At 38.0% G+C, this 17094-nt stretch overlaps 1 protein-coding gene across 49 annotated transcripts in view; it reads right to left on the reverse strand.

Annotated features, from left to right (window-relative positions):
- LOC119653756 (dystonin) overlaps positions 1 to 17094 on the reverse strand; it is a 525582-nt gene that overhangs the window by 79491 nt on the left and 428997 nt on the right. The gene's annotated exons all lie outside the window — the stretch shown is intronic.

The following is a 17094-nucleotide window of genomic DNA, read 5'->3' on the forward strand; positions in this document are numbered from 1 at the left end:
TGGAGGTCCCGCCAACTGAAGCCGACGGACAAATGCTGCCACCACCAAGTTTAGGAGAAACAGTCCGTGCAATTCATCGGTTAAAAAATCATAAGTTGCCTGCGGCCGATGGACTTATAGCGGAGGTGACCAGTTACACTAAGTGGTTTATCAACTTATGCTCAAGGTATGGGACAGCGCATCAATGCCTGACGATTGACAACGAGGCATTATCTATCTCATACATAAAAAGGGAGATATCACACAGTGCTACAATTATAGAGGTATCACTTTGCTGAGTACCATCTATAATATATTCTACACTATCTTGCTAGGCCGGATAGTCCCATACGCCCAGAACATCATTGGCCCATATCAAAGAGGCTTCATTCCAGGCAAATCAGCAACAGATCAGATTTTCTTTGTGCGGCAAGCGATGAAAAAACTGTTGGAATATGGACAACAGTCGCACCATCTGTTCATCGACTTTAAAGCCGCCTATGATAGCATGGCCAGGGTAAAACTGTACACGGCCATGAGAGGATTCGGTATCCCGACCAAATTAATAAGACTGACTAGGCTGACCCTGACCAATGTGCGAGGCTAGATAAAAGCAGCAGCATCACTCTCAAGACCATTCGACATCAACAACGGTCTACGACAAGATATCATGCGTCCTTTTTAACCTGGCCCTTGAGAAAGTGATCCGTGATGCTGAGGTAAATGCAAGAGGTACGATCCTCTTTAAGTTCACCCAACTACTGGCCTATGGTGACGATATCGTAGTCATGGGAAGAACCACCCAAGACGTACAGACTGCCTTCATCCAGATCGAGTAGGCGACAATCGGCGCGAGATCTTGGGCTGCAGATCAATGAAGGCAAGGCCAAATATATGGTGGCAACGTCAGCACCGAAAACCAACCAGGTAACAACATCAAACTGCACTGGTCAAACAGGAAGAATAAGGATAGGAGAACCCAACTTTGAGACCGTTGATAATTTCTCCTATCTAGGGTCGAAAATCACAACTGATAACAGCTACGATGAGGAAATCCGCGCACGGTTGTTGTCAGCGAAAAGAGCCTATTTCAGCTTACAGAAACTGTTCCGCTCGAAACGTCTCACCCTAGGGTCAAAGCTCTTACTGTACAAGACTATGATCTTGCCGGTCCTCATGTATTCCTCGGAGACTTGGGTTCTTAGCAAGAAGAATTGCGAACTCTTGGCCGCGTTCGAGAGAGGAATCTTCCGAAGAATTTTTTGGCCGCCTATATGAGGATGGACGATTCCCTAGCCTACATAACGACAAAATCTATGAGCGATGATACCATGACCGTCTGGTTGTGGATAAAATCCGGCTCAATAGGTTATGATGGGCGGGTCACTTAATCCGTATGGATGAGGATGATCCAACCCGGAAAGTCTATAAGGGCAATATCTATGGTAGAAAAAGAAGACGGAGCAGACCCTGCCTAAGATGGAGAGATGGCGTAGGCCAGGACGCCAGACAGCTGACCTGACCTCCACAAAGTACTCAACATCTGCTGTTTGTGTTCGTGGGAAAATCAGCTGCGTGCGCTTACTCCCAAAAGAGGCAAACTAACACAATATCATGTCAAAGGTTGGTGTCTCACAGAAGATTGTTGACAACGGCACACTGTCAGAATACTCTTAAGAGTTACAAGCCCTGTGTGTATGATTGTCGGTATGATACCGGTCTATGTACTTGGCGCGGAAGTAAAATATTTCTATGAGAACTAGAGGCCGGAATCAACGATATTGCGGAGAACATCGGATATTGGAGCGACTCTTGGCTATTCGATAAAGCTGAAAGGAAGGTGAACATAGTGACTGATCGCAACGATCGAGACTTGGTTGAAGCGTAACCTGGGTGAAGTTAGTTCTCACCTCCCTCAGTCCACCACTGGACACGATGATTTCAGGATCTAATTTCATCACATAGGACGTAACTTTTTTGTGTGAGACGATAACTATTTTAACGTCTTGTTCAATCCTTTAGGTTTGAAACTACAATTCCAGAAATATTAGAGTTGGATGAAGTACGGAATGCAGTGAGTAAGGCCATCACTCTGATTTAACAATGAAATGAGGAAGGCAAAACGAAGAAAAAGGGTGTGCACCGTGGGAGGAGCAATCCAATAAGTGGAGTGGAGTCGATGGTGCTCTTATCTATCCTTATGGCGGGGCAAAATGGGACGATCGTTGATATTTCAATCAGAAAGAACGCCAATTGTGAAACGCAGCTACACTCAAGTTAAGCTGATACATGAAGCAAATCCCGCGCACTCAACGTTGGGTTGACAGCATTTGTTCAGGATATTTAAATCTATTAATTCCCGGCCGGTCGTAGCTGTTTAATTGAGACCGGCTGTCAAAATATTAGTATGAGCTTAGACGCCATTAATATCGCCACAGTCCATATACCGAAAATTTTATCGAAGGAGAAAAAGAGATTAGCAGTCCCAGGAAGTACGGTCCAGCTATGTATGTACATAAAAAATGCTCTCAATTAACTACATTTATTTTTTACAAATTTGATTAAAATCCGAAAAAGCTGCACGTTTATCGTAAAAGCATGCAACCGACCCAGAAATAATGAAATTAGCAGCATGGGACATAGTTGATGCAATTATCGCCAAAGTTGCGGAACTAATAGGCGTCGAATACAATCAAATTGGGCAACTGGAGACTCTTTCGATGTTAAGGTAAGTAAAGGTAATGACTAATGAGGCCCTTGTGGGATTTCGCACATAATTAATATCAAACAAAAAATAGTTTTGTATAAAATCTCAGTTTTTTTTGGCGGCAAATTAGATGAGTTTAGTGTAAAATCTCACAGAATTATTACGTAGTCACTATGAAACTACTTTTCAAGGTTCTATGACGAATAAGAGTTTCTAAAGACAGTGTTTTCTCTGTAGCATCAAGCTGAAACCATTTAGTAACAATAAAACTGTAAATCTTTTCGTTTTGTAGAAGCTAAGATTTCGAGAGGTTCACATATCCAAGATTATACATATTTCAAAGCATTATTTACTTCGGTCAACAGAGGGTTGAGCCGTAAGTGGGTTTAGTGAGTTCAAACGAGATACGCAAATATACTGCATCTTAATGTGATCATTCCTGGCTTTTTCTTATCCCCTTAAACCTCAAAAACTTGTTTCATAGTTTGTAGATTAAGACTTCATGGCTGAACTTTTCTTCAACATACATATATCCCGAAAAGCACATACGGAATGAAGAAGAAATGAAACAGTAACTAGAATATGAAAGCAGAAAAACCTTGCCAGAAAAAACAAAATTAACCGGCGAAAAATTCTACAAGGCCAATATATAGTCATAGGTTGGTATTCACAATGCGATTAAACCTCTAAAATATACATACATAACTCTTTCTGGAATAGAAATTGTTGTTTTTTAATGCATGGTTAATGATAGTGGTTGGGTGATTTTTTTATGTTGACCGGCTAATTTACTATTCAGGCGAAATTTTGTTTTTTCCTACCTGAGAGGTGAATAAATAGTTACGTAATGTTTCCGTGTTAATTTGCATATGTAGTTGTGCAGAACTAAAGAAGAAGTTTGTTGTAACATCGGTAGAGAATTGTTTGTTTTAAAATTGGTTCAGCTTCAGCAATTTTAGAAGTTCCGTATATTTACATGAAATCATTCAGGAATCAGGCGTCGGATTAATTTTCAAGCACGCAAATCAAAATATTTCTGGTATTATAATAATTTGCATGAAGTTAAAAGGCCGTCAATGAAACCTCGTTCCATTCATTGGTGTTTATTTAGACTACATCAGGCATCTTCCAATCACCTTAATTCAAGGCCAAGTGTCATCAAATTGCTGTTATTATATTATCAAATTTAATTTCATGTCATGACATAAGCGTCTCCAATAAGCATTGGCCTGCAAGCCTTGTCGTGGATATTTCATTGTCAACAGTGATACAAATTAAATGGAACTATCAGTGCTAAACACGCAATATTCAATTGTAAAAATAATACTTATTCGAAAATGAAATGCAGTGGTTCAGACAGTCAAGGAATGGTTTCATGGATTCATGGAAATACAAATGAAAATAAAAAATACAAGTTAATTATAATCAATGTATTATCCATAAAAATATTTCCTTATTTAGAAGCTAATAAAAATGCAAAAATTTTAATGAGTTTCTATAATTGAAACAAAAACATAGAACATACTTGTAAAGTGGACATCGTAAAAAGTATCTAAAACGAGTCACCGCTTAGATCTTTTTCTATCGTTCTAATAGGAATATTCAATTTATAGGCTAATAATCAATATTCATTATTCCATAAGAATTGAAAATCCGTGATGACAGACAAGAGGAAAAAGGGGCTTCCCTGCAATTAACTAAGCTTAATTTTGAGAGGAGTAATTACTCAAAAATTCACTGAAAACTAAATGGAAATATCAATTAACACATGATATTAAAAATTTCATTTGTTTCATTAATTCCTTTTGCATCAAAACCGTAAATGAATACACCCGGCTGCAAAAACCACTTCTGTAAACAATAGTCGCCCGTTTCCAGCCTCTATTTGTGCCAATTTAATACTTTCAATTATTCGAATGCTAAATTATCCGGCCAAATGAAGGTTTATGAATTTTGTGTTGTTTACGACTGTTCAATCAACAACGTTTGGAACAATGGGAATGCAAATGTTGATTTTGTGCTCCACCTACACCTTGACGTGATGTCATAGTCTGCCTCCACTTGAATCGCGTATTAAAAAAATGCTCATTGGAGTTTGTTCTTTTTGATGACCTTGCCTTATTTCAACGAATTAGCAAATGAAGAGAAAACAACACAGAATGCATGTTGAAAAGCGAGTTTCGAAACCATTAAGATAATATTTATAATATTCTCCTTTTATTTTGTTACACTATATTCCAAGAAATCCACGGCATGGTTATTTGTATTCAAAGCCGAATTTTTGAAAAATCCAGTTTTTTCCACATTTGAATATAAATCGCTTTTTTCTTTTCATATCAAAGCTTAAGTTCTCGAATCTGAGGTTTAAAGATAATACATTGACAAACGAGATCACTATCTCAATAAAAAATGGTTGAGGATAGTTTAGATTAGAATAGATATGTAAACACTGCTTTGAATTGGAGAAGGTAAGGGGTCTTAAATTTGGTATTGTTGTTACGACCAAAAGGATTGGGCTGAAGAAAATCACCAGACAGACGGTTAGTTAGTATCTAGAATAGTTCAAAAAATTCTCAACTATCAAAGAAAAATATTTTATTTGACGTAGACTTTTATCCCTCAAACAAATTTTTCAGATTCGATCAGATGTTTTTTTTTTTAATTTGGAACCAAATTCACATAAAAATAAAAGTAATCCACAGGCTCGAGTATTAAATGTTGGAAGGAGAGGTAGATGCTAAGTTGGCTTTCAGTGGAGATGAACGCAATCTTGTGATCACGTTCTTGTATCGTTATCCTACCGAGATTTTATGGAAATACATAATTTTGAATGAAATATGGGTACAATACTAGAAAAAGAAACAAAAGAAGAATCAAGGCATTGCATATTCGAAGACAAAGAAGAATCTGCCTTATTGAAATAGATCACCAAAGTAGGGGCCCATCCATAGCCTTAATCTTGAATGAACGACGTTTTCCATATGGAAATAGATAAAGGGTGCTAAACTAACTTTTCCTGAACTATAAAAGAGGCTTTAACGCACATCGTACAACCTTGAAAGGAATAATCCGATCACTCGGTTATACTGGAAAATTTGACGAAGGACAAGGAAGACCGCTTCAGCAATTGCGTTTCATACTTGAATAGGCAAAAATCGAAAGGTTTTATTTCCTATTTCGTCACTGGAGATGAGAAGTGTGTTCTCTACAAAATCATTAAACGCCAAAGTTTCATCCTCGTGAGGTCTCATTGTGTGTTTGGTAGGATATTCGAGGAATTACTCATTGGGATTTGTTACCACATAATCCAACCCAAAAAAGCGTAAGTATGCTGCACCCAGCTAGAGCAGGATGGGGCAACGTTTAAGGGAAAACAACCATCCCGGATGAGGTAGCGTTATATGTATTTCACCATGAGAGCGCTAGAACTTGCATTACAAAGCCATGGAAGAACTAAATATTAGGCGTGCCCATACAAAATATCGATTCCACACACAAATTCCCTTGTAAATTTATCCTGGGTACCTGGTATCCTGAAAACTACCAACCAAACATGTCATTATCGCAGACAAAATGCAACATCCTTGCAACAAGGCGTTGCTGTGCATCTGGTGATCGAAACGAGTGATTTAGTTTGAGTGGAAAAAATCCACGGAAGCCGGGCACTGTGCGAAAAACGCGAAATGGGGCAATAGGCATGCCAAAGAATTTTTGTTGCACCTTCCGAAAAGCTAAGTTGGAGGCTTTCGCCCAACCCTACGTAATCTTCACTTCTGATTATCATTTGTTTGATTCGATGCAGCACCCACTTTCGAAACAGCACTAAAATATCCATGTAGTAATGCGGTTTGATGGTATTAGGATCACAGCTCCCTTCGCTTGCGAATACTCTGATGTCTTAACGAACTTAGAAGGATTTTGTTCATCAATGTAGAAAGAAGTAGAATGGACCTTGTCCATTCACTTGCCCATCGGAAACTCACCTTCTAAATATTTGCCGAGGAGTTAGCTCAAATTATTGACTCATCACATATTTAAAATAAAGTTGATCGACGCGTCTTTGTTGACTTTGTGGGTGTCTGGTTTAGATCGTAGCTTTGAGTTTCGCGCCGTCACTCCTCTGGGAGGGACTTAGATCAGCAAATTTCAATCAGATTCCTCACAAAACGTAGAGTTTCCCAACCCTATCCTTTGTATTCCTTATTAAGGCTTTCAATTGATTGATCTACTCGGTCGGCGGGTGGTTTTCGTCTTTTTTCTTCATAGGAATTTTTTTTATGGATACTGACGTTTTCTGGGGTTGGGGAGGAGCCTAAATACCGCAAACTTAAACGGTTGATTTTTTTTGTTGTAACCTCAATCTAGAAATCAAATGGTACTATCTCGTCATGGCTTTGAAGGAACTGTGGCCCAACGTTGGGCGCCAACTCAGTTGCGTGCGCAACAACTGTGGCACCAAGTATACAGATTTGGCGCCCAAAGTGGGGCCACAGTTGTTGCGTGCGTAACACAGTTGGCACCCGACGTGAGCCCACAGTGGTTGCGTACGTAACCGCCTCCCTCCAGTCTTATCACCAGGCTGTTTCTTTTCCTGACTTAGAGGATGCTATAAAAATATTTCTAAGTAAAGAAACTTCTGCAGTCATGAAACTCCAAACAATTTCATCGAAGCGAAACTTGAAAATTGAATTGGATAGATTAAAAATTTGAATTGGTAACCGAAAATGATAAAATCAATTCACAATCGCACAAAGTATCGAAATAAATGATAAAACTTTGATATATTTATATGAGGCAACCAAGATAACAGTAACTATTTTGGTATTTTAAAATGCATCAAAACTATCAAAAGCTCTTCAGGAAGCACTTATACCGTAAGTCTAGACCAGTTGTTATAATTGCCCTTGAACATTGAAGAACCGCAAACTGTAATTGATATACACGCCTGAAGTTTTCGCAGAAATAACAAAACAACGAAAATTGCTGCATCATCCTCGTAATGTCGGCTCGCGCACAGTACATCAAACATTTGATTATTTGGAAAGAAAAACATGGAATTATTGGCTCATTTCCTATACTTCCCTAATTTAGCACTTAATAATGAATTCTTTCGGCTTCCTTTTCTTAAACTGAAAATGCAAGGTAAGCGTTTTTTCAACATCAGAAAAGGATGTTTCTGAGATACGCAATTCAGATTCGAATAAATGCATCGACAATTGATTTGTTCGAGTGCGAAACAAAAATACAGGGTGCGGCAGCATAACTTCCTTTTTTAAAATGCGCGCCACGCAGTTAGTTGATGTCATAGCGGAGCGCTAGTGATCTCGTTCAAGAGGGGATTCTGTAAAGTTTTGTCCCGACATGGTTCAGTCGTCAACATGCGTTGGAATAGTGAGGAGCGTGCCTTTGCCGTTGAGGTTCACTTTTCAAGCGGATGTTCGGTTATTGCAACACAGCGTGCATTTCGGAATCGCTTTAATTTAGCCCCGTTGGCTCCCGTCCCAGACCGCAAATCAATTGTTACATGGGTCACTACATTCAGACAAACTGCAAGTGCGACAAAAGGAAGAACTGGAGTCCCTCGGCCCGTTAGATCACCTGAGAACATTGAAGCAGTGAGAGCGTCAATGTTGCGATCGCCACAGCGTTCTGCGCGCAAACACGCATCTGCCCTTGGACTATCCGATCGTTCTGTGAGAAGAATTCTTCGTGATGATCTTCATTTTCATCCCTATAAGATGGCGATAGTGCAGGAACTTTCAGAACGTGACTTCAATTCTCGGATGAACGCGTGTGAGCTTCTTCTTGATGTCGTTCCCGAGGGTGCTATTGTTTTTTTTAGCGATGAAGCCCATTTTCATTTGTGTGGGTCGGTTAACAAACAAAACATGCGCTACTGGGCTGACACCAACCCTCGAGAATTGCATCAAAAGCCTTTGCATTCACCCAAAGTCACAGTGTGGTGTGCAATTTCATCAGCTGGAATTATTGGTCCCTGATTTTTTGAGGAAAATGAGGTTACAGTGACAGTGAATTCGGACCGGTATGTAAACAAGCTACAGAATTTTTTTTTCCCACGGCTAGAAAATTTAGATTTGGGGGACACTTGGTTCCAACAAGACGGTGCAACAGCACACAATTCAAGAGCATTGATGGCTGTTTTGAGGGAACACTTTCCAGAGCGCCTTATCTCAATTAGAGGCGATTTGGAATGGCCGGCACGCTCTCCCGATCTGTCCCCTTGTGATTTTTTTCTATGGGGTTTTTTTAAATCCCGTGTTTATGTGAACCGTCCAAGAGCCCTACAAGATTTGGAGACCAACATCCAAGAAGAAATTGCCAACATAACACCTGCTATGCTAACAAGAGTCATGACGAACGCCAGAAATCGGTTTACGCAATGTATGGAGAATGGGGGACGTCAACTAACAGATTTGATCTTCAAAACAATGTAAATAAAAACTTTAGACATGTACCTACATTATAAAAAATAAATAAATATTTTCCGATGCATTCAATAGTTTTTATTGAGTTTTGAAAAGGAAAGGTTATGCTGCCGCACCCGGTATTAAACATTATAAAACCTAAAAGTGAATATTTTGTAAAAGAATAAAGTGACTTATTTTGGAGAATATGTTTTTCGTCTGTGTTTTTTTGAGAATTTTAGGGCTACCTATGTATTTGTCCTGCATTTTGAAAAAACATTCTATACAGTGCCATAGATAGATATTCCGGGTCCAGAGTGGAAATTTTGTGAACCCTCTTTATACCTTTACTCTATTAAAATCTCTATCCAGGTTCCAATGGGGAGAGTGACCCTTCAGCCACCAAAACAGGCTTGGCTCTACATTGCAACACATAAGGAGCAAATAGATTTACTTCTACGATACTTCTTACTACTTACTTACTACTATCAAGTTGTTGTATCCAACCAAGTTACGTAGTTAATAAATATCTTATCAATACTATCCTAATTGCCTATTGTTTTTCGTCAAATGGAAAGTAGAGGAATAATACCTGATCCATTATCTCACTATGAGTTATTCATTGCGATAGCCATGTAACCTAAAGCATTCGGGAATTCCCTGGAAAAATGACTGACATGGATATCCTTCAGGAAAAATATGCCAAGAAAATCAAGTTTCACTAGTATCTCCTTTTACTTGAGCCAAGATACTCATAAACTCTTGATAGAACCTTTATAGCAGCACAACAGCATCTGACGTTTCTCAATGAATTAACCTTTTTGGTACAGAGTTACTTGTACAAAATACATGCAGAGGTTTCGCAAGGTGTCGATTGAATTCGCTACTAGGCTTCATTGTCATCTAGCGGATATTCTAAATTTTGTGGCTCGAAGATAATTCAATTGTCATTCAATGAGTAATTCAATTATGCGTCTTTGTTTTTTTTATCATATTCATCTGAGCTGAACTTTAATAGACAAAAACCAAAAACATCTAGTTAATTAATTTCATCATTTTCTAATCTTTGTACTCTCACTTTTAAATATTTTAGATACATCGGGAGATCTTTCCAGATAATTAGTTGCCTTGAAAGAAACACATGTTCTGATAATACGAAAACACTTTCCTACAATGTTACTTCCTATCAGAATTTCAATTCAGTGAATCATTTATAAGAATTTACTATGCTTGCATCATCGTTCAGGTTTTGCGAATTATGGATGTGTTATAGACCACAAAAACTAGTCTATCAAACTTTTAATTCCGAATGAACAATATGACGAAGCATTTTAAAATAGGAGTTAATGAATGCCGGAACAATTACGATAAGTGCTTTCCAGAAGTGAGGTGATGCGAACTTCAATGAATGCAACGCATTTTCGTTTAAATTCCTGTTTGAAGAGAGAGTTTCAAAGTCATTGCTTTTAATTGATTGTTTTGAAATGTTTAAGCAATTGCAAGTCAAATTTATTCGATTTACTTTAATTCTCGTCAATAACATCGGTGTTGCGATTAAATATCTAGAGTTGCGGGCTCGGATTCTCTAGATAAGATTTTTTTTTCCAGTGATATATCCATGTCTTTCGAAATGATTGATGTAAGATTTTAGATGCATTTTTTTTGTTGAATTTTTTATATAAAACATAAAGCCTGCCCCTTTTGATAAATTTAAGTAAAAATGACTAAGCTGCAAGCTGAAGTCGCAGATATCAGATTCTGTCAAAACATCCGCAAATTTGATGCAATTAAACGAACTTCGATTTCAAGTCGATACAATAAGTCATTTGTAATTTTACAAAAAAGATTTTTATATTTCCAAATTGTAATAACATTTCTGTAATTTTACGAGTGTATTCAATATAAAATCGGTAGCGTTGATATGTATTTGGTGTGCAATTTCAACGTTTAGGCCGGTTAGCTTATCAAACCAACACTAGCTCACAATAAATGCTCAGCATACAAGTAAGCTTTCAAAACAATTCAAGCAAACGAACGTACAATATTATGAAAATGATGTCATCGACTGTTTTCAATTTTCAAAACAATTTGCAACGATAAATGCGAGTAACAGACATTTTGCCAGGTAATGACCACTTGGAATAATGAAAACATTAAATTCTTCTGTGTATATAAACAATGTTGCGGGAGGCTTTTCAGGCCCCGATACAAAAGAGTGTTAATCTATTATCTTGACACTTGAATCTAATCAATTTACACTACTTAAGATGGAAGTGTATTCGGATATCTATGAAATCACAATCTATATTTGGTTATTGGATAATAACTACACGAGTTTGTTTATTTACGGAGCAAGCTATGTACTCGTATGTTTATGTGTTATGAAGTAATGCGATTTCTTTCCGCGGGACCATTTTATTTACCGAACATATTATCGTACACCAAATATTCAAATAGCTTTTACTATAGTGCAATAACCTACGGCAATTTCTTTTGTGTTTATTTAACCATATATGACACGGTAAATTGTAATCAGCTCTTTGGAATGGCTTTGTATATATAATATTACTGATAAAACTTTGCGAGAATCTTAGAATTCGTAGACTTAATGCATGAAATAAACTATCTGGATACGAGCACGAGAATGGCTATCGCAAAGATATGCTAATAGAACGCTATCCTTAATATTTCTCTTCTCTAAATATTTGCAATGATTTCCTGTCTGTGATTTATTTGAAATAAACAATCTGAATATCAATATCATATGGAAAAAAATTACGGCTTCGAATGATATTGCCAAAATTGAAATTTTTAAGGAACCAATAACATTACAATTGATCGCTCATCTTCGCAGCAAACCTATGCCGTGATGATTTTATCATGTGATCTTCCTTGAAATTCTGATTCCCATTTGATCAAACAATTAACACCTTCAATGAAATCTTGAATTTAGAAAGTCAGAACATCAACAGGGACGCATCAACTGCGTCGAAATAAATAAATACAATTATCGGATAAGATGGCAGAGAAGTTGCCCACTGAACTTGTCTGTGGTGAAAAGAATATCTTCGATCGATTTCCAGTGATTAAAAGGCAAAAAAATGTCAGATCGCGGTAACTTCTAATCTCAATTCTGAATGGTATCCCCAAATCACACAAATTATATACAAATACGAATACGCAAACGTAAACATAAAGCTATCGTAAGTAAAGTAACTTTCCAAAGTTATGGCGAGAAGGAAGGCCCTAAAACAAGCCCGAATTAACCAAATCTAAGCTCATTCTTCGAAGCAGGGTGCAAGCGCGATAGATTGGTTCGAACTAACTTGGGTGTGAGGTGTAGCTTGAACATGATCAGGTACCCGCATCAGGCGTCACGACAGCTATTCATTCAATTTGTATGGCACATTTTGTTGGCAGACAAGATGATTATCATGACTGCGACAATCCCCATTTTACCAGTTTGTTATAAGTTTCTTTCATTGTCCCAACCAACCATATTATCTGAACAACCTCTTAATCATCAGAACTACCTAGGTAAGCTAACCCCGCCCAGTTGGCAAATCATAGTCTCTAATTATCTGCTCTAAACATCCTCCAATTTAGCCAGGCACGTTATACTTGCAATGCAAGAAACCGCAATTTGTACTTTGAGGACTTTTTGGTGGGTATCATTAATCTAAATACGCTCCCATTTCTTGAAATCTTCCCTGGCATGAATCCTTAATAATTGAACACCAAATTGAATCATTCGCCCACCATACTTAGCGGCACCTATCTTTAGAAACGGGAACTGGAGGTTCATCTGCCTGCCTCATAGATGAATCATTGGCAGACAGTAACCACGAGTAAAAGTTCAACAACTACTCTCCTCTCCATAAAGAAGTTTTGCTGGAATTCCACAAAGTTTCGCTTTTCTGCAAACCTTCTCTAATTATAACGGTCATTCCTAAACCTCCACGCAATAGTAACCCAACGCAGATTTCAATATGCCGATAACCTTATCGGTTGCACCTGTACGCAGTCGAACGGTATTTTACAAAATGAAACATTACTCTTAACTCTCAAAACTGTCAGACGATCATCTTTTGCGGGAACAGAATGTGGATGACCTCGAAGGTGGCTTCCGATACCAAGTACCTGTCGCACAACCTCAAGGCAACTCCCACTTCGACTCTTCAAAAAATTGTTTAACTAAGCGTCATTAATAACTACAATCTAAGCGACATCCCCTCACGATAACAATGCATCAACTGGTGAAAACGGTGCCTTCATATCATTATGCCCTATCCTTCGCTTCAAAAATCCACTATACAAAAATTTAATTTAATCTTTAATAGTTAATTAGAATTTTGCCCCCTTTTGGATTTATCTTCTAGCCTAGCAGCTTCGTAGAGACGAATGGGGAGGCTTCACCTCAATGAAAATAAATGTTCCATCACTGTACCAGCAAGAATGATATGATATAGATTTACAAACAGATTCCTTAAAAGATATATAGATATATAAAGATGTCAGTCACACTATAACTTTCCAGTTACTGAGCATCTGAGGTCATCATCATTCGTTACAACAATGATAACCGACTGTTCGACAGGGAGGATTGAAAAATCTTTTATGTTGGTCACTACTTCCTATTTTTAATCCGCTCCTTCACCAAAGCAAAACGATTCACGTCGTCCTAAATCATTTCCTTTCGCATCCTAAATGCTATCCTACCTTTTTTAATGTTTTGTACTTGATGATTGAAAAGTGAGTCCCGTTGTCACAAGCACATTTTCCAGGTTATATGGTGTCGAGCTTGTAGCTATTCCATTTCAGGTTAACGATTTATCCATAGAAGAATAAGCTCTAAAGTTAGGCACTTCTCCACTACACACTCATTTTTGGTTCATGTGGTATAGTTTGAAAATTGATTGCAACTTCGTTTCAATTCTTGGAAAACATTCAACATTCAACAAAATAAATTTAAAAAAATTTGTCAGTGCACTGCTCCTAAATCTATTAATCCTGATAGTTATATGAAAAATACTTGTTTATAAGTATTTCATTTTTTCTGCTTCTTTTCGTTGATATTGTTGGCATTATGGTCAACTGAATGTACATACACAACTCAATGTCTAAAGAGTTGCGGTGGATGGTGGCGATTTAGGACGAATAGCTTGTTATGATTTAGATAGTAAATGATTTTACGTGGGCGCTAGGTAATAATTGGTTTCATACAGCTGGTCTTACTTGAGGTCAGTAGCTACCTTAATGGTTGACAAGAATAGTTGGCATGAATGGATTTTGTAGTGCTTTTCAATTAATTTTAGTTTTATGGATAAAATGAAGCATTTGTTTTAGAATGAATGATGGGTATCTATGACTGAGTTAGCGAGGTAGGGGTAAAAAGTGGTGGTGCGTTTGGTTTGTTGTTATTGTTGCTTTTTTTGTTCTCCATTTTCAATGAAACTGGGCTTCAGTTTCAATATCATCACTCTTAATGCTGCGCAAGTGGTAAGCTCACAGCAGGGGGACCAATACAGAATGAAGACAAACGTCCATATCGATTGGAATTCGAACCCACGGCAATGATTTTGCGAGGCCAATACACTGCCCCTCAGCCATCACGACGTAATAATCTAAGACAGTTTTAACAAAACTATTATGTAAGGACCCCAATGGAAACGATTTTGTCCATTTTTGCAAATTCAATGTCTAACTCTCTTCATATATTCTAAAATGTTGCCTTCTACTAACTCATCCTGCAGTAATAAACACAAGTACTTCTGATCAAATAAAGTAAAGGTCCAGGCCCAATTCTAAGGTATTAAGCTGAAATAAGTCGAAATTGTAATAGCGGAGATAAAAGACAGTACAACTAGGAATATTCAAGTGAAAAATTATTCGTTTCTTATGCCAGAAAATATGTTGTCTGGTTATAGTTTGCTGTAGGTTTTGTATTTCTATATCTCACTTGTAGGGTCTGAGGAAGTAAATCTTGGCCGCAGTGAAAATCGGGTCCACCTCTCTTCCAAAATTGCCCAGTTAACACCTAGTTTGGCTAAAGACTCTACTCCCGAACTTATTGAAAAGCTTCGGACTCCTCAATGGGTGTGCTCTTGCTTGACGATGATAGGTACATTGCGTTTTACACTTTCAGCCCAGTCAAACCTCCGCATTACATCACAAAAGCAGATCAGGCTTCCTTGTGCCAGAAACAAAAGAGGATCAGGGGGGGGGGGGGGATCAGAACACCAAGCAAATGTCCTTGAAATTACCTCTCTTATTGGTTTCTAAAAAATCAGCTCCAGGTGTATCTAAGAAGTGCAGAGTCGCTGTTGATTTCCACAAATTATTTCGAACAATTTTTAGGGTGTATCTTCTTGGATGACCTTCAAGGCTTATTTTCAGGCTTATTTTCTTTTAAATAAGTGGTACAATAAACGAAGGAATCTCTAATTATATATTGTAATACAAGTACAAAATAAATTTACAATGCAGCCACAACATTATTCCTAAATGAGGCAAAGGATGAAGTCAAAGGATCAAGCTGCAGGTGATTATATTCGCGAAGCATTCCAGGCACAGGAGAATAAAACTAACACAAAAGCTCCGCAAAAGACACCTCGAAAACACTAAGGGTGCGAACATTATAAGATGATTCACGAACACGTATCTCAGCGGTTACCGTACACTCAATCGAGAAGGAAGGTTCTTTTTGAAGATGAGAGGACGAGTAAACTTCCTTCGAATTGACACTAGTGTGAGGCAGTCACAATTGTAGTAGGGGGATCATATTACGGAAGCATACTTGAAAATATTGCGGACAAGAGAATTAAAAGGGATGGTTCGAGAATGGATATCTATAAACTGGTGGGAAGAACGAAGGACAAAGCATTCTAGACATACATTCTAGAAGCTCCACTGAGGACATCGATATAATCAAAGTTAAAACGAAACTTGCTATCAAACGTCACCCCGAAGTCCTTGCGAGACTCAATTGCTGTTAAAAGTTGACCATCAGGGTAATAAATGGGTGCCGGAGTAAGTTTCCAATGAGTAACATAACGTACAACATTTGTTCACATTCAGGCGAGGCTTAATTGAAGGCAGCTTTGTTCAGTCAGCATGTCATTTATAAAGACTGAAAATAGAAACAGGTCAAGAATGGAGCCTTGATTAAGGAAGAGAAGAAATTGAGGCAATATCATTGAAAGGGACTTTACATAATATACCACTTATGTACGACCGTAACCAGGAAAGAGCAGTTGAAAGAAAGCCGTACGATCTGAGTATTTTGGGAAGTAGGGAATGGGAAATCAAATCAAATGCTTTCGAGAAGTCAGTATAGAGTGTATGGACATCTTTTCTATCGTTCAGAAACTCCGCTACACTGTTCATGAATCATAGGTCGGTGTATTTAACGTGATAGACCTAATTACTCGATTGGTGCGGTTCTATCATAAGCTGCCTGAATACGGTTATGAGGTTGAATATAAAAGGGGCAGCCTTAATTAACACCAACTCGGATGCCTTAAGGAAAATGCCTCGTCCCAAAAGCAAGAAAGACACCCTGGGCGTACTAACCAAAAGCCAAACTAGAAAGAATAATTATAATCACGCAGCGGAGGAATCTCTAGAAAGGCGACAAACGGCGATTTCACTATAAAAACTGCCACCTTTTTTACCGATCACGGAGAAATTCTTATAGTGCTACAAAATTTGCACGATTTACCTATGTGTGGCACGACCAAGGGATACACGATCAGTGTCACTGGAAAGGTATGGACGGTATCATAGAAGATTGTCCTCTTTTTTACTATGGAACACTTTGTAGATATATCTAGCAGACTATTCGAATTTCTCAATGTCAGCTGATTAGGTTTGAAAAGCATTGAGATGACTGGTGAGGCAAATTACAACCTCAAAGGGCCTTAACAAATTATTTCAAAGTGCATAATAAATGACTTATGCAATCGAGGTATTCGTTTGTTCGCT

This window comes from Hermetia illucens, chromosome 4 (genome assembly GCF_905115235.1).
Source record: "Hermetia illucens chromosome 4, iHerIll2.2.curated.20191125, whole genome shotgun sequence".
Taxonomy (NCBI): domain Eukaryota; kingdom Metazoa; phylum Arthropoda; class Insecta; order Diptera; family Stratiomyidae; genus Hermetia; species Hermetia illucens.